This window comes from Tamandua tetradactyla, chromosome 11, assembly GCF_023851605.1.
Source record: "Tamandua tetradactyla isolate mTamTet1 chromosome 11, mTamTet1.pri, whole genome shotgun sequence".
NCBI lineage: Eukaryota > Metazoa > Chordata > Mammalia > Pilosa > Myrmecophagidae > Tamandua > Tamandua tetradactyla.
The window spans coordinates 45,816,099-45,834,451 of NC_135337.1; the positions used below are offsets into that span (position 1 = coordinate 45,816,099).

At 35.0% G+C, this 18,353-nt stretch overlaps 2 long non-coding RNA genes across 2 annotated transcripts in view; one reads left to right on the forward strand and one right to left on the reverse strand.

The window, feature by feature from the left end:
• LOC143649502 (uncharacterized) overlaps nucleotides 1–13,399 on the reverse strand; it is a 30,380-nt gene extending 16,981 nt beyond the window's left edge. Inside the window, exons 1-2 of the long non-coding RNA XR_013159060.1 lie at nucleotides 13,343–13,399; nucleotides 12,719–12,799 (exon numbers count right to left, since the gene is read on the reverse strand). This is a non-coding gene — a long non-coding RNA (uncharacterized LOC143649502). The remainder of the gene's footprint in view (nucleotides 1–12,718; nucleotides 12,800–13,342) is intronic.
• Nucleotides 7,720–14,403, forward strand: LOC143649501 (uncharacterized). Its single transcript, XR_013159059.1, has 3 exons — nucleotides 7,720–7,764; nucleotides 13,982–14,036; nucleotides 14,124–14,403. It is a non-coding gene; the product is annotated as an uncharacterized LOC143649501 (long non-coding RNA).
• Nucleotides 14,404–18,353: the final 3,950 nt, after the last annotated feature.

Below are 18,353 nucleotides of genomic sequence, written 5' to 3' on the forward strand. Positions count from 1 at the left end.
CCTAATTCTAAAGATTAGTCAGTGTTTATGTACCCAATGTTGTATCCTATCCACAACATTTTTAAATATATATCTCTAGCTAGCTAGCTAGCTAGCTAGTCTATGGGAAAATTTTGTTTCCAACGAAGCTATGAGGAAGTTGTTACATTCACCATTCAGAACTTCCTGAAAAAAGGAGGAGGAAAGAAAACAAGGGTCCAGAATTTTGAAAATAACAGCATATTAAGCTTTATGGTTCTCACCAAGCAAAAATAGATTGAAAAATTGATTGAAGCTGGATCTTTTGTAAAGAGATCTAAATTAGCAGGAACTACCCCACAGTAAAAAAAAAAAAAGGTATAGAAAATTACAGTTACACCAATTTATAATTATAATTGCATGAGTGCATCTTTTTCACTGCAAACAATCATTTCTTTAGCCTTATTTTTTAAATTTCCATTACAATTTTTCACAATCTTACTAAACTTTATATTGAACCCAGACTCTGTCTGCTTTTGTTATGTTTTGTTTTTTGTTCTTCAGCCAAGGCAACAGGGATATCTTCAGATATGAAGAAAAACAGACATCAACATCACCTATTTACTGCCCACTTCCTCTTCCAAAGAGCAGCATAAAAAAGAAGTGAGAGCACACATTCAGAACACCAATGGGATTTCTCCACAAAAAGTGAATGGAACTGTATCAGGAACCTTTATTTTCCACATGTGGAGAAACACTTAAACGATAGTACGCAACCTGTGAGGTTCTGTTGAGGATTAAAGGAGCTAAGTCTGTGATGCACTCAGCATAGTGGTGCCACCCCATCTTAAGTGCTCAGTGAGCACGTGTTACCGTTAGCAGTGCGCTAAGTGTTCTGAAGATTTCAGGGAGTAACTTATGTTGTCTGGGAGAGTTATGACAGAAAATGTGACTTGTGAGTTAAGTTTTGAATGATAAATAGGAGGCTGGCAGATGAAGATGGGAGAAAAGGTATTTACATGGGAAAAGACCCTGTACAGTGTGACAAAACTTCATGCTAAAAAACTGAGTAGTCTTCTGTAGTTAGTCTGTAGAACATATGCAGAGAGGAAGGAAATAACAGGAAATGAAGTTGCCTTCTGGGGATAAATACAGAAAGAAAGCATGCATGGTATATATAGAATTCAGCCCAGCACAATGTATATATGTGTTTGCATGTGCATTGTAAAGTTAGAATGGTAAATAGTTTTGCTGATCATATTAATTTGCATGGACTCCTATTTTGACTCAAGAACCTACTAAGAACAAAAAGCAGCTGAAGCAGGCTGGCATGCCTTACAGTACTGATAGAAACCTCTGCTCCTGGTAGAAAAGAGGGACTGTAAATGAAAGTCAGGCTGAAGCACAAGTCTGCCTATCTTTCACCAGATAGCCACAGCCTTGCACAGACATCTTGCTTACAGGATTGCTAATTAACAGGCTGTGGCCCAAGGACATGTTACTCCAGGCAACTCACGCCCCCCCATGCAGCTCAGGTAGCCTAAGCTTCCTTCAGGACTCAGTCTTCTTCATATGTCTCCATCCTGCCCACATCCTCCCTATACAAACTGCTTCCCTGAACACAGCCCCTTTTAGTTCTGCTCCATACAGGTGCTATTTTGACTCAATTAACTTCTGTACTTTGGCTTTCAGAGTCTGTTTCACAGCTTCAACAGAATGAATAATTTTAATATGTATTGTGGAAGACAAAACACTATGTGGTTACAAGGCCAAGTTTACTATCTGTAGAATGTCTACATCTTCCAGCCTCCATTTAAGGTAGGTTGAGGTCATGTGCTGAGTTCTGTAGGTGAAAGTGATAAAATTGGCATTCAGATTTGAGCGGCAGAAACATCTCTGATAATTCAGCAGTTTTCCTTTCCACTGTCATTTTCACCTTGGAGGCCAAAAATGGCAGAGCTTCAAGTTGAAGGAAGGCCAACCAACTTCAGTCTATAACATATAGCAAAAAAGCAAAACTGAAAACAAAACAAAAAACACTTTTTATCACGGTAAGCCTCTGAGCTTGAGGTATATCAGTTGCAAGAGCTAGCATTGTTTACTTTGACTAATACATACAAAAGCACTTTCAAAAACCTCTACTAACAGATGGGCCATGGTGGTTCAGTAGGTAAGAATGCTTGCCTGCCATGCCTGAGGGCCCGGGTTTGATTCCCGGTACCTGCCCATGTAAAAAAAAAAAAAAATCTCTACTAAGGAAAAAGAAACAAAATGTTCTCAATTTTTACATCTTTAAGAGTCCATAAATCCTATAATTTCATTTGCTGATGTAAAGATAATATTTAACAGAATGTGAAAATTTGACTTCTATATTTCTTTTCCCAATGGCATAACTACGTTCAAATGGATCCGAGTAACCTGCTTGTGTTGAATAATCATTTACTGTGGGACATGTATGACAAATTTTTGTCAAAATTTTAAAAGGAAAAGACTGATATTAAAAGAAAAAAGATGGTAAATGTTCAAATTCATTCACCAGAAATATAAATTAAAAAATAAATTAAATCCCATTTTTCATTCAAGGAGTTGGAAAATATTGACTTAAATGGTAATATAAGATAGTATATGATAACATTAGAAATAATGAGCTAACACTGGCAATATAAAATTAATACATTCTTTTTGAAAAACAATTTTTTGCTCTATATAAAAGCCTTAAAATATTCATAAGAATATATTCTAAGAAAAAAATCAGAAATACAGTTAAAGAGTTAGGTACAGTGATATTTATAGCATTGGCTACTATACAAAATAATTAGAATGAATCTATAATTCCACCAATAAGGGCTTATATAGAAAAATAATATTTCTTTAAGATGAATTTCAATGATACCTCAAAAACATTTAAGGTCATAGAAATGTGTACATAATTTAATGTTAAGTTTCAAAGATAATAAATCCAATACGAGCCAAGGTTAGAAAAATATATGTATTTTATGTACATTATATATGTGTATACATGCACACATATATGCATCAGCTATAACATATACATACACATATATAGACACTCTATAACCAACATATTGACAACTGTAATTTATGAGTACAGATCGACAGAGATTTAATTATTAAAGAGTATAAGGTGTCATTGTAGCCAGAGTCTATGGCAAAGAGAAAAGCTATATTCTCTCAAAGCGAGAGTTCTGCTTCCTTGCTAGTAGACATGCAACCACAAAGGCCAAGGTTTGAATGAGCCAAAGTTACTTCAGGTCTTCTGGAAGCTCAACCAGAGGCTCATCTCAACCTCTAAGCATCAGGAGACACAATTCTAAATTTATTGGTTTGGATGTGTGTAGGGGACCATCTCATCTGAGCAAAGCACTTTTATCAACTTCCATGTTCTATAATATATGCCTGCAAATGATAAACACCAGCATAGCCAGGTATGCACACCGTCCTCACTGATCCAAGCCAGGTCGGAGTGGCTTCCTGAGCTCTTTGTGCAACAAATACAAAGGTCAGTTTCTCAAATGTTTATGAAAGTCATGCAAACAATTCAGCAATAGGATCTATCCTGCTGAAACACACCAAACTATGTATTTAGCTTAAATTTTGAGTGATAGGATCATGTATAATTGTTTATATTATTTATGTTCTCTTAGTTTATAATTCCATATAAAGAGAACTCATGTTTGATTTCACTCCTCAATAATATCCAGCACCTAGCTTAAGGCCTGGCACAGATAGAACATACTAATAAGTTTTTCCATGAACAAATGAATGAGAATGCATTTACATATTTTCCAAATTTTTTAAACTAAAAATCAATTACTTTATTCAATAGAAATGTTAAAGTATTCCAAAATATTGCTTTCATCCAGAAATTATAAGGCAGTAAATGCATTCAGACAAAAAAAAAAGACTAAATCGGTTGGAAGATAGCTATGATTATGGGTGTTTGTATTTTAATGTTCTCATGTCATGTTTCCAGCCTTTGAAAATTTTTTGAACTTTATTCCACTATTTGAACATAAAAATAATAAAAATATTTTATTACATATATATTTTACCCAGTTTATATTCCAAAGCATGTATACTTTTGAAGCAGTTGCCATTAACTTACATATAAGTCATTAAATATAGAGAAACCCAACAGTCCTTTCATGGATCTATGATTTCATAGTTTGAGGCAAAAGCTGAATGTCTTAACCATAAATCTTTACTTTTTTTTGTTCAGATATCCTCCATGTGGTTCTTCTTCCAAATCTTCTTCTTATGAAGATAGGTTATAAAAGCAATAAAATCTTAACTTAGACTGTACTTATAAAGGTTCTTCTATTCAAATCTTGTAGTACACATAGGTTTTGCTACTTAAACATGAGACCAAAATTTTGTCCAAGCATTTTCACTGCTTGTTCTAGTCTGAAACGTGCTGGAATGCAATATATCAGAAACAGAACAGCTTCCAAAAACGGGAATTTATTAAGTTGCAAATTAAAAGTTCAAAGGCTGTGAAAACGTCCAAATTAAGGCAAGGCTATAATAATGTCCAAATTAAGGCATCCAGGGAAAGGTCGCTTGGTTTAAGAATTAAGGCCAATGATGTTCCAGCTTTCTCTTTCAGCTGGAAAGGCACCTGGTAGCACCTGCTAGCTTTCCCTCTAACCTTCTTCAATGGCTTCCCTGGGGGCGTTTTCTTTTTTCATCTCCAATGGTCTCTGGCTGTCTGGGCTCTGTTGATCTTGGTGGCTCTGAAGTTTTTTTCAAAATGGTTCCTTCTTAAAAGGCTCCAGTAAGCAACCCCACCTTGAATGGATGGAAACCCTCTCCAATTGGTGGAGAAACCATCTAATCAAATTGAGTGGCCCACATCTCCTGAACGAGGATTAAAGGACATGGCTTTTCTGGGGTCCACAACATATTCAAACCAGCACACTGCTTAAAGAAAAAATATGCCTCACTGCGACTGACACACATCATTATTATATGTATATTATATATATATATATTTATATATATATATATAATCACATTTTAGATTGGTATTATTTTAAATACACCATCACTGTCTTCCCTGTGAATCCTTTTCCCTTGTCAAATCTCTTCACACATTTTCCCACTCTACTTGATAATTATTTCACACTTCTTTTCACTCCTCAAACCTCAACACCTACTTCTGCATTTTATTTCTTTGCTGATTACATTGCTGGGTGTTTCACTGAGAAAATAGCAGTAAATAGAAGCTCCTACCATCTTGGCCATCCACTATTGTGCATCAGTGTCCATATTTCCTGCCTTCACTCTTGTTATTTTCATTCAACTTTCCACACTACAAACCTAAAGTCTATCCTTCTGTTAGTGCCCTCTCACCTACCCATGGACAGAGGGCATTCATGCTGCACTGGTCAAGTCTCATCACTCCTCATCTCGAACTAGCAACAGCATGCAGTTCACTACACAATGCTGATTTTTTCTCCTTCTCTGGCCTCTTTCATCTTCCTTTGCTTATCTGTTCTCTTTTCCCAACCACTAACATTGGGCTTCCCTCCCCTACAGATATCATAAAGTCTGATGGCTTTGAATATGATCTGTATGCCTTATGGTTCCCAAATTTATATATTCAGTTGTGGTAGCTAATCTCTCACAATGGCCCATAATTAGTCACATCAGCTGGTGCAATCCTTCTTGTACATTCCCCTTGAATCTAGGATGACCCTGTGACTTGCTCTTGATCAACAGAATACAGCAAAAGGAGACTGTTTTACATAAAATATAGGCCATAAGAAGCTTTGCAGCTTGCATTTGTGTCTTTGAAATGCTTGTTATTGGGATGCTTTTTCTTGGAACCAAGCCATCATGCAAGCAATGTCACAACAGAAGAGCACATGTAGGTGCTCTGGTAGATAACCTTAGATGACCTCCTAGCTAACAACCAGCATAAATTGTGCACCATGCAAATAAGCCATTCACATACCAAGTTGAGGCTGCAAATCACTCCAGCCCCATCCTGGACATGCAACCACATGAAAAGCCCCAGAAAAAAAACAGTATAGAAACCACAGAATTGTACCTTAAAGTGTTGGGTCAAATGTTACGGAACAGTAAAAAGACAAATCACCTGAACTTCCCACTCATGAATCCAATTGCCTACTTGATATCTCTACTTGATATCTAATAGGCATGACAAATTCAACATGTCTAAAATGGCCACCTCATCTTCTTTCAGCAAACATGCTTGCCTCTCAACCATTCCCATCATGATGTATTATTGCCACTCTATAATACAAATGCTCAGAACAAAAATCTTGGCTGCATCACCGATTCCTCTCTTCCATTCACAAGGCACATCTAATCTCACAATAATGCCGTTTGTTATACCTTCAAAATATAACTAAAATATGACCACTTTTCTTGTCCTCCACTGCAATCTCATTTTATTAAAACATCTCCCTTGCATACTCCATTTCAGATATCCTGGGACACTCTATGTAATCTTCTGCCTTAAGACTTTGAACTTGTGCTTTCCTAGGTATAAGTGTAACCGCTCCCTCATCTACACGAGGTCTTGGTTCAAATGCCGTTTTTTTTTTTTTTCAGTGAAGTCTTTCTCAACTACCCAATTCAAATTTACAAGGCTTCCTTCCTTCTTGAAAAACATTACCTGTGCATTGTCATTTTCTCATAATATTTTCCTGTATCTGACATACTACATATTTTTATTACTCACTCAATTGTTTTATTCTTTATTTATTATCTACCTCCCCAGGTTAACATCATGAGGGCAGGAATGTTTACTGCTATATCTCTAGCCCTTGGAATAGAGCAAGAAACACAGTGGAAACTCAAAAAATACAGATGTAATTGGTGAATGAATAAGAATTCTCTTTATTTTAAAATGGTATTAATGTAAGCAGTTAAAGCAAATTGTGTTTTAGTTTCAATTTTCTTCTTTGATTCATTGACCTAAAAATTAGTGACCAAACTAATTAAAGTAATGTGAGAAAATGTTTTGACAAAGGTTGGTAGAAATGAAGCTATTTTTCTGCAACTCTCATCTTCACCATTGTGTCATATTTTTCAAATATATTTTAAAATGTATGTTAGGAGTAATAAAGTAATTTGTAACCAGCTTACTAGACACAAGTTTGCATGTAGTTATAAAATTTAAAGTGAATTCGTATTTTGATCCAGCCTGCAATGCTTATGTTTATATGCCTATCATATATCTTATACATTTTTATTCTCAGACCTAAATCTTCACCTTAGCGTAACATTTTATCTTGAAGAATTTATAGCTAGCAGTGGTAGGATTAATGGATCCATATGGAACTATATAGTAGTTGGTAATCTGAAAAATTTACCATGTACACAAAACACAGAAACTAGGAAACTAATTTACTTTAGATGTACTGATTTCAAAAGAAAAAAAGAAAGTTCCCATGGACTAAAAACAGAATACTGAAGCTGTGCTAGTCCAGGGCAAAATTGGATATCAGCACCTAGGACTGGATGCTAAGGACAGCACTTGAGAAAAAAGATGAGTTTGATTCCCAAAAGATGGGGGTATGGGAAGAAGCTGAAGGTGAGACCCACACCAACATAAAGCTGGGGACCTTACTAGGTTCCCTACTCAATGAACATGTGGGTGCTTAAAATAGCCTCCTCTCTGCAGAAAGGAGAGCCAAAAGGAAGCCCATACACCTCTGTGAAAGTTCTAGGTGGGAGAGTAACCATAGCAATGGCAGTAACAGCCTTTTCTAAGAATTGTGATAAGCCTAACTTCATATAAGTCAATTTATTATGGTGAGTAGGATAAGACTGTGTAGGCTAAGAGGCCCCAAGACAAAAAATTAAATTATAAGTAGGGTCTTATGCTCAGTAGAAGCAAATGTAATTTTTTTTAGAAGGTAAGGCACTTGATTTAGGCGCCTCAGGATTTCTACAGTGTAAGTCCTGGTAGATATGAGTTTACAATAGAAAGAAAAATATCAAATATACAAGGAGACTAGTCACCATTGGTCTTAAGACCAAAAACAATAAATATTAGATTTTGATCCCAGAATGCTGCAGATATTAGAATAAACAGATGCAAAATATAAAATAAATATGTACAAAAATATTGAAAGTAATAAATGATGGACTCTAAACCAGGTGTAAGGAATCAGAGACTGTTAAAAATGTTCAAGCAGACTTGAACCAAATGAAACTACTATGGGATATGAAATACGTAATCACTGAAATACAAGCACGGTATAAGGTTTGAAAATCAGACTAGACACAACTGACTAGAGATGTAGCTGAAGAAATCAGCAACAATGCTGAGTCAAGTTCATAAAAAATATGAAAAAGAGGTAACAGGAAGAAGGGAGACAGAAGATGTATTATTTCTAATTTAAGTCAGAATTAAAGAAAAGAGAGATGGAGCAAAGGCATTATTCAAAATTAATAGATGAGAAATTTTCAGAATTAATTAAGAAAGCAATCCTCAATTTTAAGAATCCCAATAGATTATGAGTAGGATAAATACAAGCAAATATGCATTACAGTAAATTTGTGGAACACCACCCTCTCTCCCAAATATCTTAAAAACCCTCTGAGAGCAACTAATGATTCTGAATAAAGGAATTCCAATAGCAGTAGTAGTAAGCAGAAGGCATTAGAGTAATATCTTTAGAATGGTAAGATAAAAAGACCAACCAAACGTTCATGAATTGTGCATTCAGTAAAGTTATAAAAAGGAATGGGGATAAGGTAAAGATGTTTTTAGTTAAAGCAAGCAAACAAACAAAATGGTTAGAAAATTATTACTAGAATACCTCACTAAAGAAACTTTTGGAAGAAGTCCTTGGATGATGAACTGAATCAAATCTAAAAAGGATATTTAAAACCTGAAGGTACTGGATTCAGGACCAGTGGGGCTTGTTCATGAATGCTGCAAAGCAAATCCATGAGAATGGTAAATATGCAACAGAGCTAGAGGTGAACTGTCTCATGCTGGAACAGACAGGCTTTAGAGAGAATGTCTTCAGAGAACAAATAGATTCTACTTTTCAATTAGAGGCTGAATAAGCTTGACACAATGGGTGACATGTCCATTTCTTATATGAACGCACAAAGAAAGAGAAAGCCATTCAAAATCCCAGTAAATTCGAAAGCTTTACAAAGCAGTCATAGACCACGTGTGAAATGCGCTAAATTGTTGCATGATATGGAACAATCATTTGAGTAGGAATAAAACATCATTGGGCTTGAATACTTGAAACAGTCTCTTAGGATTAGCGCTATTCAAACCATATAAACCAAATGATATCTAACTACAGCATTTAGATAGCTGGTAAATAACTTTACATGGCCATAATTACCCAAAGACTGCATTTTTTAATTATTAGCTGAAACCCAGAGGTCTAATTGAAATTACAGGATATAGTTTTAATGCTATTTACCTACTAGTTATACATTATTAGTACACTACTGGCATTGAAATAGCTTTATTAATATCCTTTACTTTAGATGGGAGACAAAAGACTTTGCTTGTGTAAATTCCTGAGATTCTTCTCTTATTTCTCAGGAGGCTTTTTCTCTGGAGTTGTTTGCCATGTTTTATTATATGACGTTTAGTTCAGGTAAATCAGCTGGAATAAAAAAGAAATCATTTTTTGCTGACCCACCAAGGGTCATGCTTCCTTATATGCTGGGTCCTATATTCCAGCTGGGTGACATGTAAAAGGTACAGCTCAGTCCTTCAAAGCATAACGTTATATTTCCATCTGCTTAGCTATGGTTGGGATATAATAGACTGTATACTGCATACAATAGACTGTTTGTGTATGTGTGGAAGGAAGATCATAACATCTAATAGATTTTATATCAGTATATTGCCTATAAGCTGGTCCAAGAATATATACATATGAGATATTATTTTTAAAATATACATTTTGGGTACAATTTGCATTTAATTGAATTTTAATAATTATACACTCATCAAAAATATTTAAAGTATAGAAATATATTAAGATAAAGAAATAAATATTATCCAAACTTATATCACCTAAATCCAAACTCTTTGAAGGTATTTCATTCTAGATCCCCTCTCCACCCCCAACAAGATTTGAGAATTTTTAACATATTTAATCATACTTTGTTTATAATTTTGCATTTTTGTTATTATGGAAAATAACAATGTGTGAGGTTTTGTTGTTTTTTTTTTAAGCATACTTATGTTCAAATCCCACCCAAGACAATTAAATCAGAGTGCCTAGAGGTGGGGCCTAATTATATTTAGTTTTTAAATAGTTTCTAGGTGATTGCAAAGTACAGTCAAGGTTGAGAACCACTGCTATAACCTGTAAGCATTGTCCATGTTATTAAATAGTTTTTATAAACATTATTTGAAATGGCCACTTACATTATATACATATACTGTAATTTATTTCAAATTCCAGAATATTGGATATTTAGATTATTTCTGGTTATATATTTACATATGGGTAGATCCAAATATATGTGAAAATCTAATTTCCCTAGATTTGATTAGTATAAGAAGATACATAGATAAGTTGGTTTTTTAAACAGGAATTCAATTATAAGATGTACTTAATACCCTGAGGTAACAAATAGATATTTTTTAGGTCTTTTGGCCTTAAGATTAATCAACACAGAAGGAAGGGAACTATCGAGAAAATCTGAAGAACTGAGCTTCACTGCTGGATATCATAATTTTGCTAAGAACCTTAAATCCATCTTTTACAATTTGGGAAGATTACCTAGAAGGCTGTAATACAAGTTTTATATTTCTTACTCTGTATTATATATGTGTATGTATGCATACATACACACACACACACACATACACATGATTTTTAAACAAGGAAGATTTGTGGCGAGGAGGTTAAAGATTATAGTAACCTCAGTCCTTGAGAATTTTGAAGACTATTAACTCTACATAATTCATGGAAGAGTAATTTATTTTAAGAATAGAGAAAAACCACACTGTATTTGATTAGAGGGATTGTAGTGAGGAGAGGTATTTTGTCAAAATCCAATTCAGACATCCCTATGGAAAATTAAGACAGTTGGGATTAGATGGTATCCACTTATCCAATTTCTGCCTCACTGTGTCTTTTTTATTTGAATTAATCTGGGTAATGAACACCCAAACCAAATTATTGTGGGTTGATTACCCATGAAAATTGGGTTAATTGTTTAATAGCCATGGGTGCAAGTGGGTATAGGTATTTTAATATACATAAACTTCCACTTGGCATATTTGATAGTAGTATAAAATACATATACAATGAAATCAACAATACAGTTTCACATTAAAAGTTGATTAATCTTCTTGTTAGCATAATTTAATTGCCTGTAAAATTGGTTGTTAAATACTGGAAAAAATAGCCATCTATTATAATTGTTTCTGTTTAAAAAGAACAAGGATAAATGTGTTTCCTGAGTAATAAACCATTAATCTTAATTTTGAGAAAATATTGGAAGAAAAGAGATATTTAGTTCCATTTACAATCAAAGACAAATGAAACAATTGGTAGTTTCCATTATCGATTCCCTTTATTATCAGAGTTGGGTATCGTCCGATGCAGCTATCCACATTCTTAAACAGTTTAAAGTGAAAGCTGTATAAAAGTATCCAATTTCTGAGAGACAACATTTAATTGAGCAATACTGGCCAGCATCTACATTCTCAGGGCAAGAAAAATGGCCTGGATCAAGAAACACTGACTGCAGCCATGTTTTCCAATTTACTTTCTAAGGTCATTAAGGGGAGGACCTGATTAGAAAATTGCTGTCAGAGCTGGTATTTTTCTTTCACTTTCAACATAGATGCTCAGGATTCCAATACAAAATGCACGTATCTAGCTATCCTCTCTTGGCAGAAGCAATGGACCCAATTAAAAGGTTTGGCAAATGGATGCATTATGTTGTGCTCATTCTTGGGAGAAAAACAACAACAATGGAGCACAAGGGAATAACAAAATAACAACAACAACAACCAAAAAAGATAGGGAGCAGGAGAGCGAGCATGCAGTATCAGCAGGGAAGCTGCAAAAGTAGACAAAAGGTCACTATCAAGTTCAAAACGTTAATGATGAGGTCAACCAAAAGGTTTTACTTGATTGTCAAATTATCACTAATTTTCTATTTCTTTCCTTGTTTTATTTCTTTCCTTGTCCCCTTTTCTTCAATTCAATTCAGTACTTCAGCTAATTCCTTTTGCTTCTTATGGAAAACCGTTCTGCAGCTTGGCATTGCTTTCTTATTCTCAAGGAATGAGGAAGGAATGATATTTCTTTTTAAAATTAATTTCAAATGGCAATTCTTGGTAATTACTGATCAAGAAGCGTCATTTTTGCATTGGCCCTGGGAAATTTCCTTCAGCTGAATGTTACTGACAAATAAAGCAATATCACAGAAATTCTGCTAAGTCTAAATCTGGGTGAAGACTAGAAAGAAACGTCTTGCGTTCTTTGGGGTGCCTGCTCCATTCTCTATGAATCAAGGAGGCTCTGCTCAGTCTTACCACTCCACAGCCTTAAAATGCTGCTCAGCCCACGGCCCAGTGGGACTTAATTACAGCTTATCTGTCATGACCTCGTCTCCTCTCCTCTGCAGGGCATTAAGGCTCTTAGGGTTCACCGCTAAGTCACCTTTCTAGACTATGCCTGGGAGAGAGAGCCAGACCTGAGAACCCTTCACAACCGACCATGAAGCGACAGTAGAAACAGTAAGAACAAAAAATACCTACGGTTTCTCACACTTAAAAGGAGCCAGAGACTTCTAACAGGATGAAAGAGGTAGTCCTAGAGGAGCTGCAGTTAAATGTCACCTAGAGAAATACAAAAGCAGAACACCGTGAAGAGCAAGACCAGGCTGCCTGTGCATGAGATTTCCTAAGCCTTACCCAAGGCGGCAATGCGGCGAGAGAATGGGCCAGCCTGCTCAGTTCCAACCCCCTCTGCATGATGACGCTCCCGCACGCCATGATGTATTCCCGATTGTACATATTAATTTGGATGCTTGCCTAGAGCCACAATTTCTCATTCTCTGTCAACTAGTGTAGTTAATTATGTACTGTAATATTTAAATTACAATTCTGATTATTTTTGAAAGATAATTAGACTAAGAAAAAAGAGGAGACACAGTTGCCACGAAGGTTGTTCCAAAGGTTCTGGTAAAAGCGAGAAGACAATACGTTCTCCCAGAAGTGAGACTCATTTGTGGCACATGTGGGCCATGGGGAGACTGCGAGGAACACTTTGGAATTATGCATTCATTTTAATTAAGGCGGGGCCATCTGGTTCAAATAAAAAGAGAAAATACGATAAATTCTATCCGATGATTTCTTGCCAAACATCGAGTTGTACAGCACCTCTCTAAAGTAAACGCTCTCCCTTTATATTCTCCATCTCCTTGGTATAGAACGTTCTCATTCTGTTGAAAAATAAAAATGTTCATGTGCGTCATAATCTTATTGTTAGTATAAGGATTTCATTGTCTCACTGTCTATTGATTTCCTTTCAAAATTTCCATAAAATATTAGATGAGCCAGGGTCTTGTGGATACTTGGTCATTTATTTTTTTCCCGACCACGGAACCATTCATGTCAATTTAACACATGCTTTTGTGTAATTATTGGACCTATTAGGAAATGGAACTGTGCCATATAGGGAATAAATATTCAATTAAAAGAAATTAAATCTTAATGTGCTTCTCTGGCAATATCAGAGATATGCTTGGCATGAGACAACAGTTTATTTTTATTTTAAAATCTGTTTCCACTATTTTTTTTTTTTACTCATGCAAGTAGTCACAATCATATGTTCAAAGATTGATATCCAAGAGCTTTGGCATACTCCAGGAAAGTTCTTTGCCTTTCTTTTCCCCCTCCTCCTTTGCTTCTTTCACTCATTTTCCTTCCTTCTTTCCTCCTTCCGTTCTGTCCTCCCTCCCTCCCTCCCTTCCTTCCATTCTTTTTTTAACCTTTGACCACATATTTTGTTTTTTTCAGACACAAGGTCAGGCACTGGACAAATACAGAAATAAATGGCACAGTAGAAGTGAAAGTAAGTAATTAAATGCTATCCCACATGGATTTCTTCTATTTTGCTAGTAATTATTGGTGATGAACACATTTTTTTTTATTCTCACAGCTCAGAGCTTCAAGAAAGCTGGCTAAAGGCCAAGTTATAATGGGACACTGTACCAAAGCAGAATGTAATCTCCAGAATTACATGAAATTCAACTAGATTTTCTGAACGTTAAGAAAATATTTTAAAGTGTTGGCAACATAATGGCTTAAATATCAGAAATTCAGCACCTAATAGGTGTATGAATTTGTTCAAGTGACTTAACTGGTTTAAGTATCAATTCTCTTCTCAGTAAAATGGGATAAAACTGCTTTGTCTGAGTATTGAGATAATGTATATAAAGTGCTTGCTTACTATAAGGCTGGCTCATATAATTAATGCCTGTATTATGATTCTTGTTACAATTATTATTAACTCAAAATTAAAACAGCCTCTCTGTCTGTTCATAATCACTGACAGGCAATTCCTCCATGTGCATAAATAGCTTCCCAATGGTGAGTTTCCCAACAGGAATCCAATCCAATATAACTAAAGGGAGGTAGGACCATCTGTTCTCTTGGTTCTTTAAAGGACACTCTAGATTTATTTAAATGCAGGATTTGGGAATACAGTAATGCCTTTAATGTTGAAATATACTCGTGACTAAATCAATACTAATGCAAAGAAGAAGGAGTGTGTGATTAGAGGCAGGAATGTAATCTTCATGTCCCATTGACTGTAACTGAATTCATAAAGAGCAAAAGAGTTTGTTGGCTCTTTTGAAGTGGCTAGGTTAGATTCTACCTAAGCAAATAGGGATAATCTCTTGCTCTATTGACCTTTTTAAAAATGGTTTGCCAGGAAAAGGCTCAATTTCCCAGACAGTGCTTGTCACATGCCCTAGTGCTGTCTAGAGAAGATAAAATCAAGAGAGTCAGAAGGATAAAGAAAAAAACTTTAGCGAACTTCTTATGACTTTTGCACAAAATGATTGCAATCAAATTCCTTGGTAATAAATGAAATTACAGTGGAAACATTTTGAGCAAAGCATATAACATTTTTTATTATTGAATGACCTCATGAAAATATCATAATGCCCATTGGTACATTCTTATTATAGCAACCATTTTAAGACTGTACACAGACTTAAATTATTCTTACCCTAAATATCTTGTTTCCTATTAGTCATTCAATTCCAATTCTCATTTTAAAATGCTACTCTTGTACGGAGAGCTCTTTTTTTTGAGATTTTAAAATGCTCTGAAAACAAGAACACTGATTCCTACAACAGGAATCCATATATTCTATGTTTACAAATGTGTCGCTTGCTCTTACAGCACTGTTCCAAAAAGGAAGCTAGCAAGATGGATTAAAAGAAAAACACATTTCTAGCCTTATTTTAAAACAGCAATTGTAAGAAATCAGTAGAAAACAATTCAAGTTACAGATGTCTCAGTGCACGGATTTCCTAATAGAAAATGTCAGATCTTAGGTAGCCACTTATAATGTAAGAACTGAAAATGTCAGCTGCCAACAGAAAAGGCCCATCAGCCTTAGTACAGAGATGCTATCCTCATCTCAAAATAATAATAATAATAATAATAATAATAATAATAATAATAATAAAATACCAGGCTTGCATCCTGGAAATTGCCTAATTCAATTATTCATCGGTATACTGCAGGCATGTAGAATTGCGATCAGCTTTCATGAATAGGCGAACATTTCACTTTTGAAAAAGACAAAAACTCATTCCTTGTTGCTTATCCTAAGACTCCAAGCTGTCAATCTGCAAATTGAGTTGCTGACCATATAGTCTAGTACTTTTACATGACTTCATTTTGGAACAAATTAAATAAACTTCAGTTTCAGCTTCTTCCCATGACAGCTACTAGTAGATTAAGAGGAATTTGGGCTATTATATTACAATGAATGTCATAAATATTTCAAACTTTTAATTTGGTTTAAATAAGATGTTTAATCTCAATTGATTATAAATCAATTAAATATTGAAAACACATTTATTGACATTTTCTTTGCTAAGTATAAGACAGATTCAGTAAAAGCAGCATAGTTTTTAACATTCTAAATAAGCCTGAGAGCAGAGTGAAAGAAAACATGCTTATGCAGTGGCAGTTTTTTTAATATGAAGGGTTAGAATAAATACAACCATCTTATACAGTATGTTAAAGACCAACAGAATATTCAAAGCATATTAAGTGAAATTTAGTAACAATAAATTTGATGTGTGTCTATGATATAGCTGCTCATCTTCAATAAATAGTTTTCTAATAAGCAGTTAGTATTTATTCAACAAAAGCAACTGTTACAATGAAGAAATTAAATGCCTATTTAAGACCCTTCATCCAGCATAAAGAAGTAGTACAATTTCCCTGCAGTGCCAGAGATGATCGTGTTAAGTGAAGGCAATGCTCTAATACCCTGTTGTCAGTGGGGAGTATGTCATGCTCTGCACAGCAGCATGACCGACATTTCACAGCATGAGGAGTCACAGCCATGAAGAATCAATCTAGGAATTTTGACAAGAATCTGTTGGCTGAGATTGTTGCAGTCCTTAAACATCAACCCAGAGTACATGAAAATGAAAACAAGCCTCCATTTCTTTTCACCAAGTCTGGAAGAAAAGGACTTCAAGGTTTGCTTTGGTTTTATGGCTGCATGGTTTCTGGTTATCAAATAGCCACCCAACCTAGAAGCACTTGGCCAACTCATCACTTGACCTGTGTATGCAATTTAGTAATCACAAGTGCTGCTTCACCAGCCCTGAAGCAGAATGTTTCTGAAATTATGATGAGCTGCACTGGTAGATTTCCAGTTGATTTCTCAGTACAGTTCAATTTTTCTTACATAATGTTTAACAGAAAAATCACAAATTATAATCATTTGATGTTGGCATCTCTTAGGTCAAAGGCTGAAATAGTGGAGAAGAATCAAATAAGTTTTCACATCTCTCTCTTACTAATGCCACTCACCTTACATAGATGTGAATATTATTAGATAGTACTTAATTGAATGTACATGTTTAAATGAATGGATGACTTGAATTTCATAACAAGGATGATTCTGGTATTGAACTCTATATAACAAGTATCTTAAAGAACAACTTAACACTCACATCCAGATTCAGTAATCAAAATGCTACATTCTCCTAGTGAGCAGAAAAGTCATTATAAAACCATATATATTTCTATTCATCATTGTCTTTTCTTCTCTCTGACTTACCATAGCTATCTTTTTTTTTTTCTCTTTTTGCCAACATTTCTGTATGCTCAATGAGACTATACTGGGAAGATCCTAGGGACTCTAGGAGAATTGCACTTAAGTAGCTTTATCTATATATTATGCACATTGTCAGTGAAAAAATCATTGCTTTTACTTAACTAACCTGACAGGCCTGAAATTATAAGCCTGTATGTAGCCAAGTATGGTTTTTATTCAAGTATTTGCAATATAATATATAGGTAGATAGCATGAAGGCAATCATTTCCATTTTTCTTAAATCCCAGGAATTTTATTCTCAGAAAACTTGAGTGAATTCTTAATGACAGTATCTGATTAACTAAGAAGGCTGTGATAAACTTTGTGGTAAGAAACATATAGAACAACTGTAGGTTTCCTATGAGTCTTTAGGCATAAGGGAGCAGTTAGACCAAAAAAAAAAAAAAGCAATGCTCCTTAGATAACTGTTTGAATGAAATGCCAAGGAGAAAGTTGGCATTATGGAAAAACAATCCATTTTTTTCCCCAACTCTTTTGCACTCTTAGCCACCTAACTCCAGTATTCACTGCTTCAATAGTCATTAACTTTGGGATTTTCCTCCTTCAAATTAGAATGTCAGAAAGTAGCAGCTTTTTTGATATATGTGTGAAATTTCTATATCTTGTTTTTTTGTAATCATCAGAAAGAGGAAGATATACACACACACAACCAAGATAAGAGAAGTGTTACTGAGAGAGTGGGCTCATTACCTGATATGTACAGAAGTCAGTACCGTGACACCAGGATTTCGAGAAAAATGTTTATTGCAAAGCAGCCATTAAGGAGACAGGGGCGAGCTCAGATCTATCTTCTAAACCTGTGGAAGCTATGGATATTTATGCGCTTTTGAAATGGGGCAGGAAGGGGTGAGCTGACATGGGTCAGGAGGCTGGGTTAAAAGAAACATGTGTACTTAAGATCATGTTTATTCATATATCACATATCCAAAATTGGTGGCTTAGTATGCTAAGTAGGCATGATTTTTACTATTATAATTAGGTGGAGGAAACTTTAGGTCAGAGTTTTATTACTTT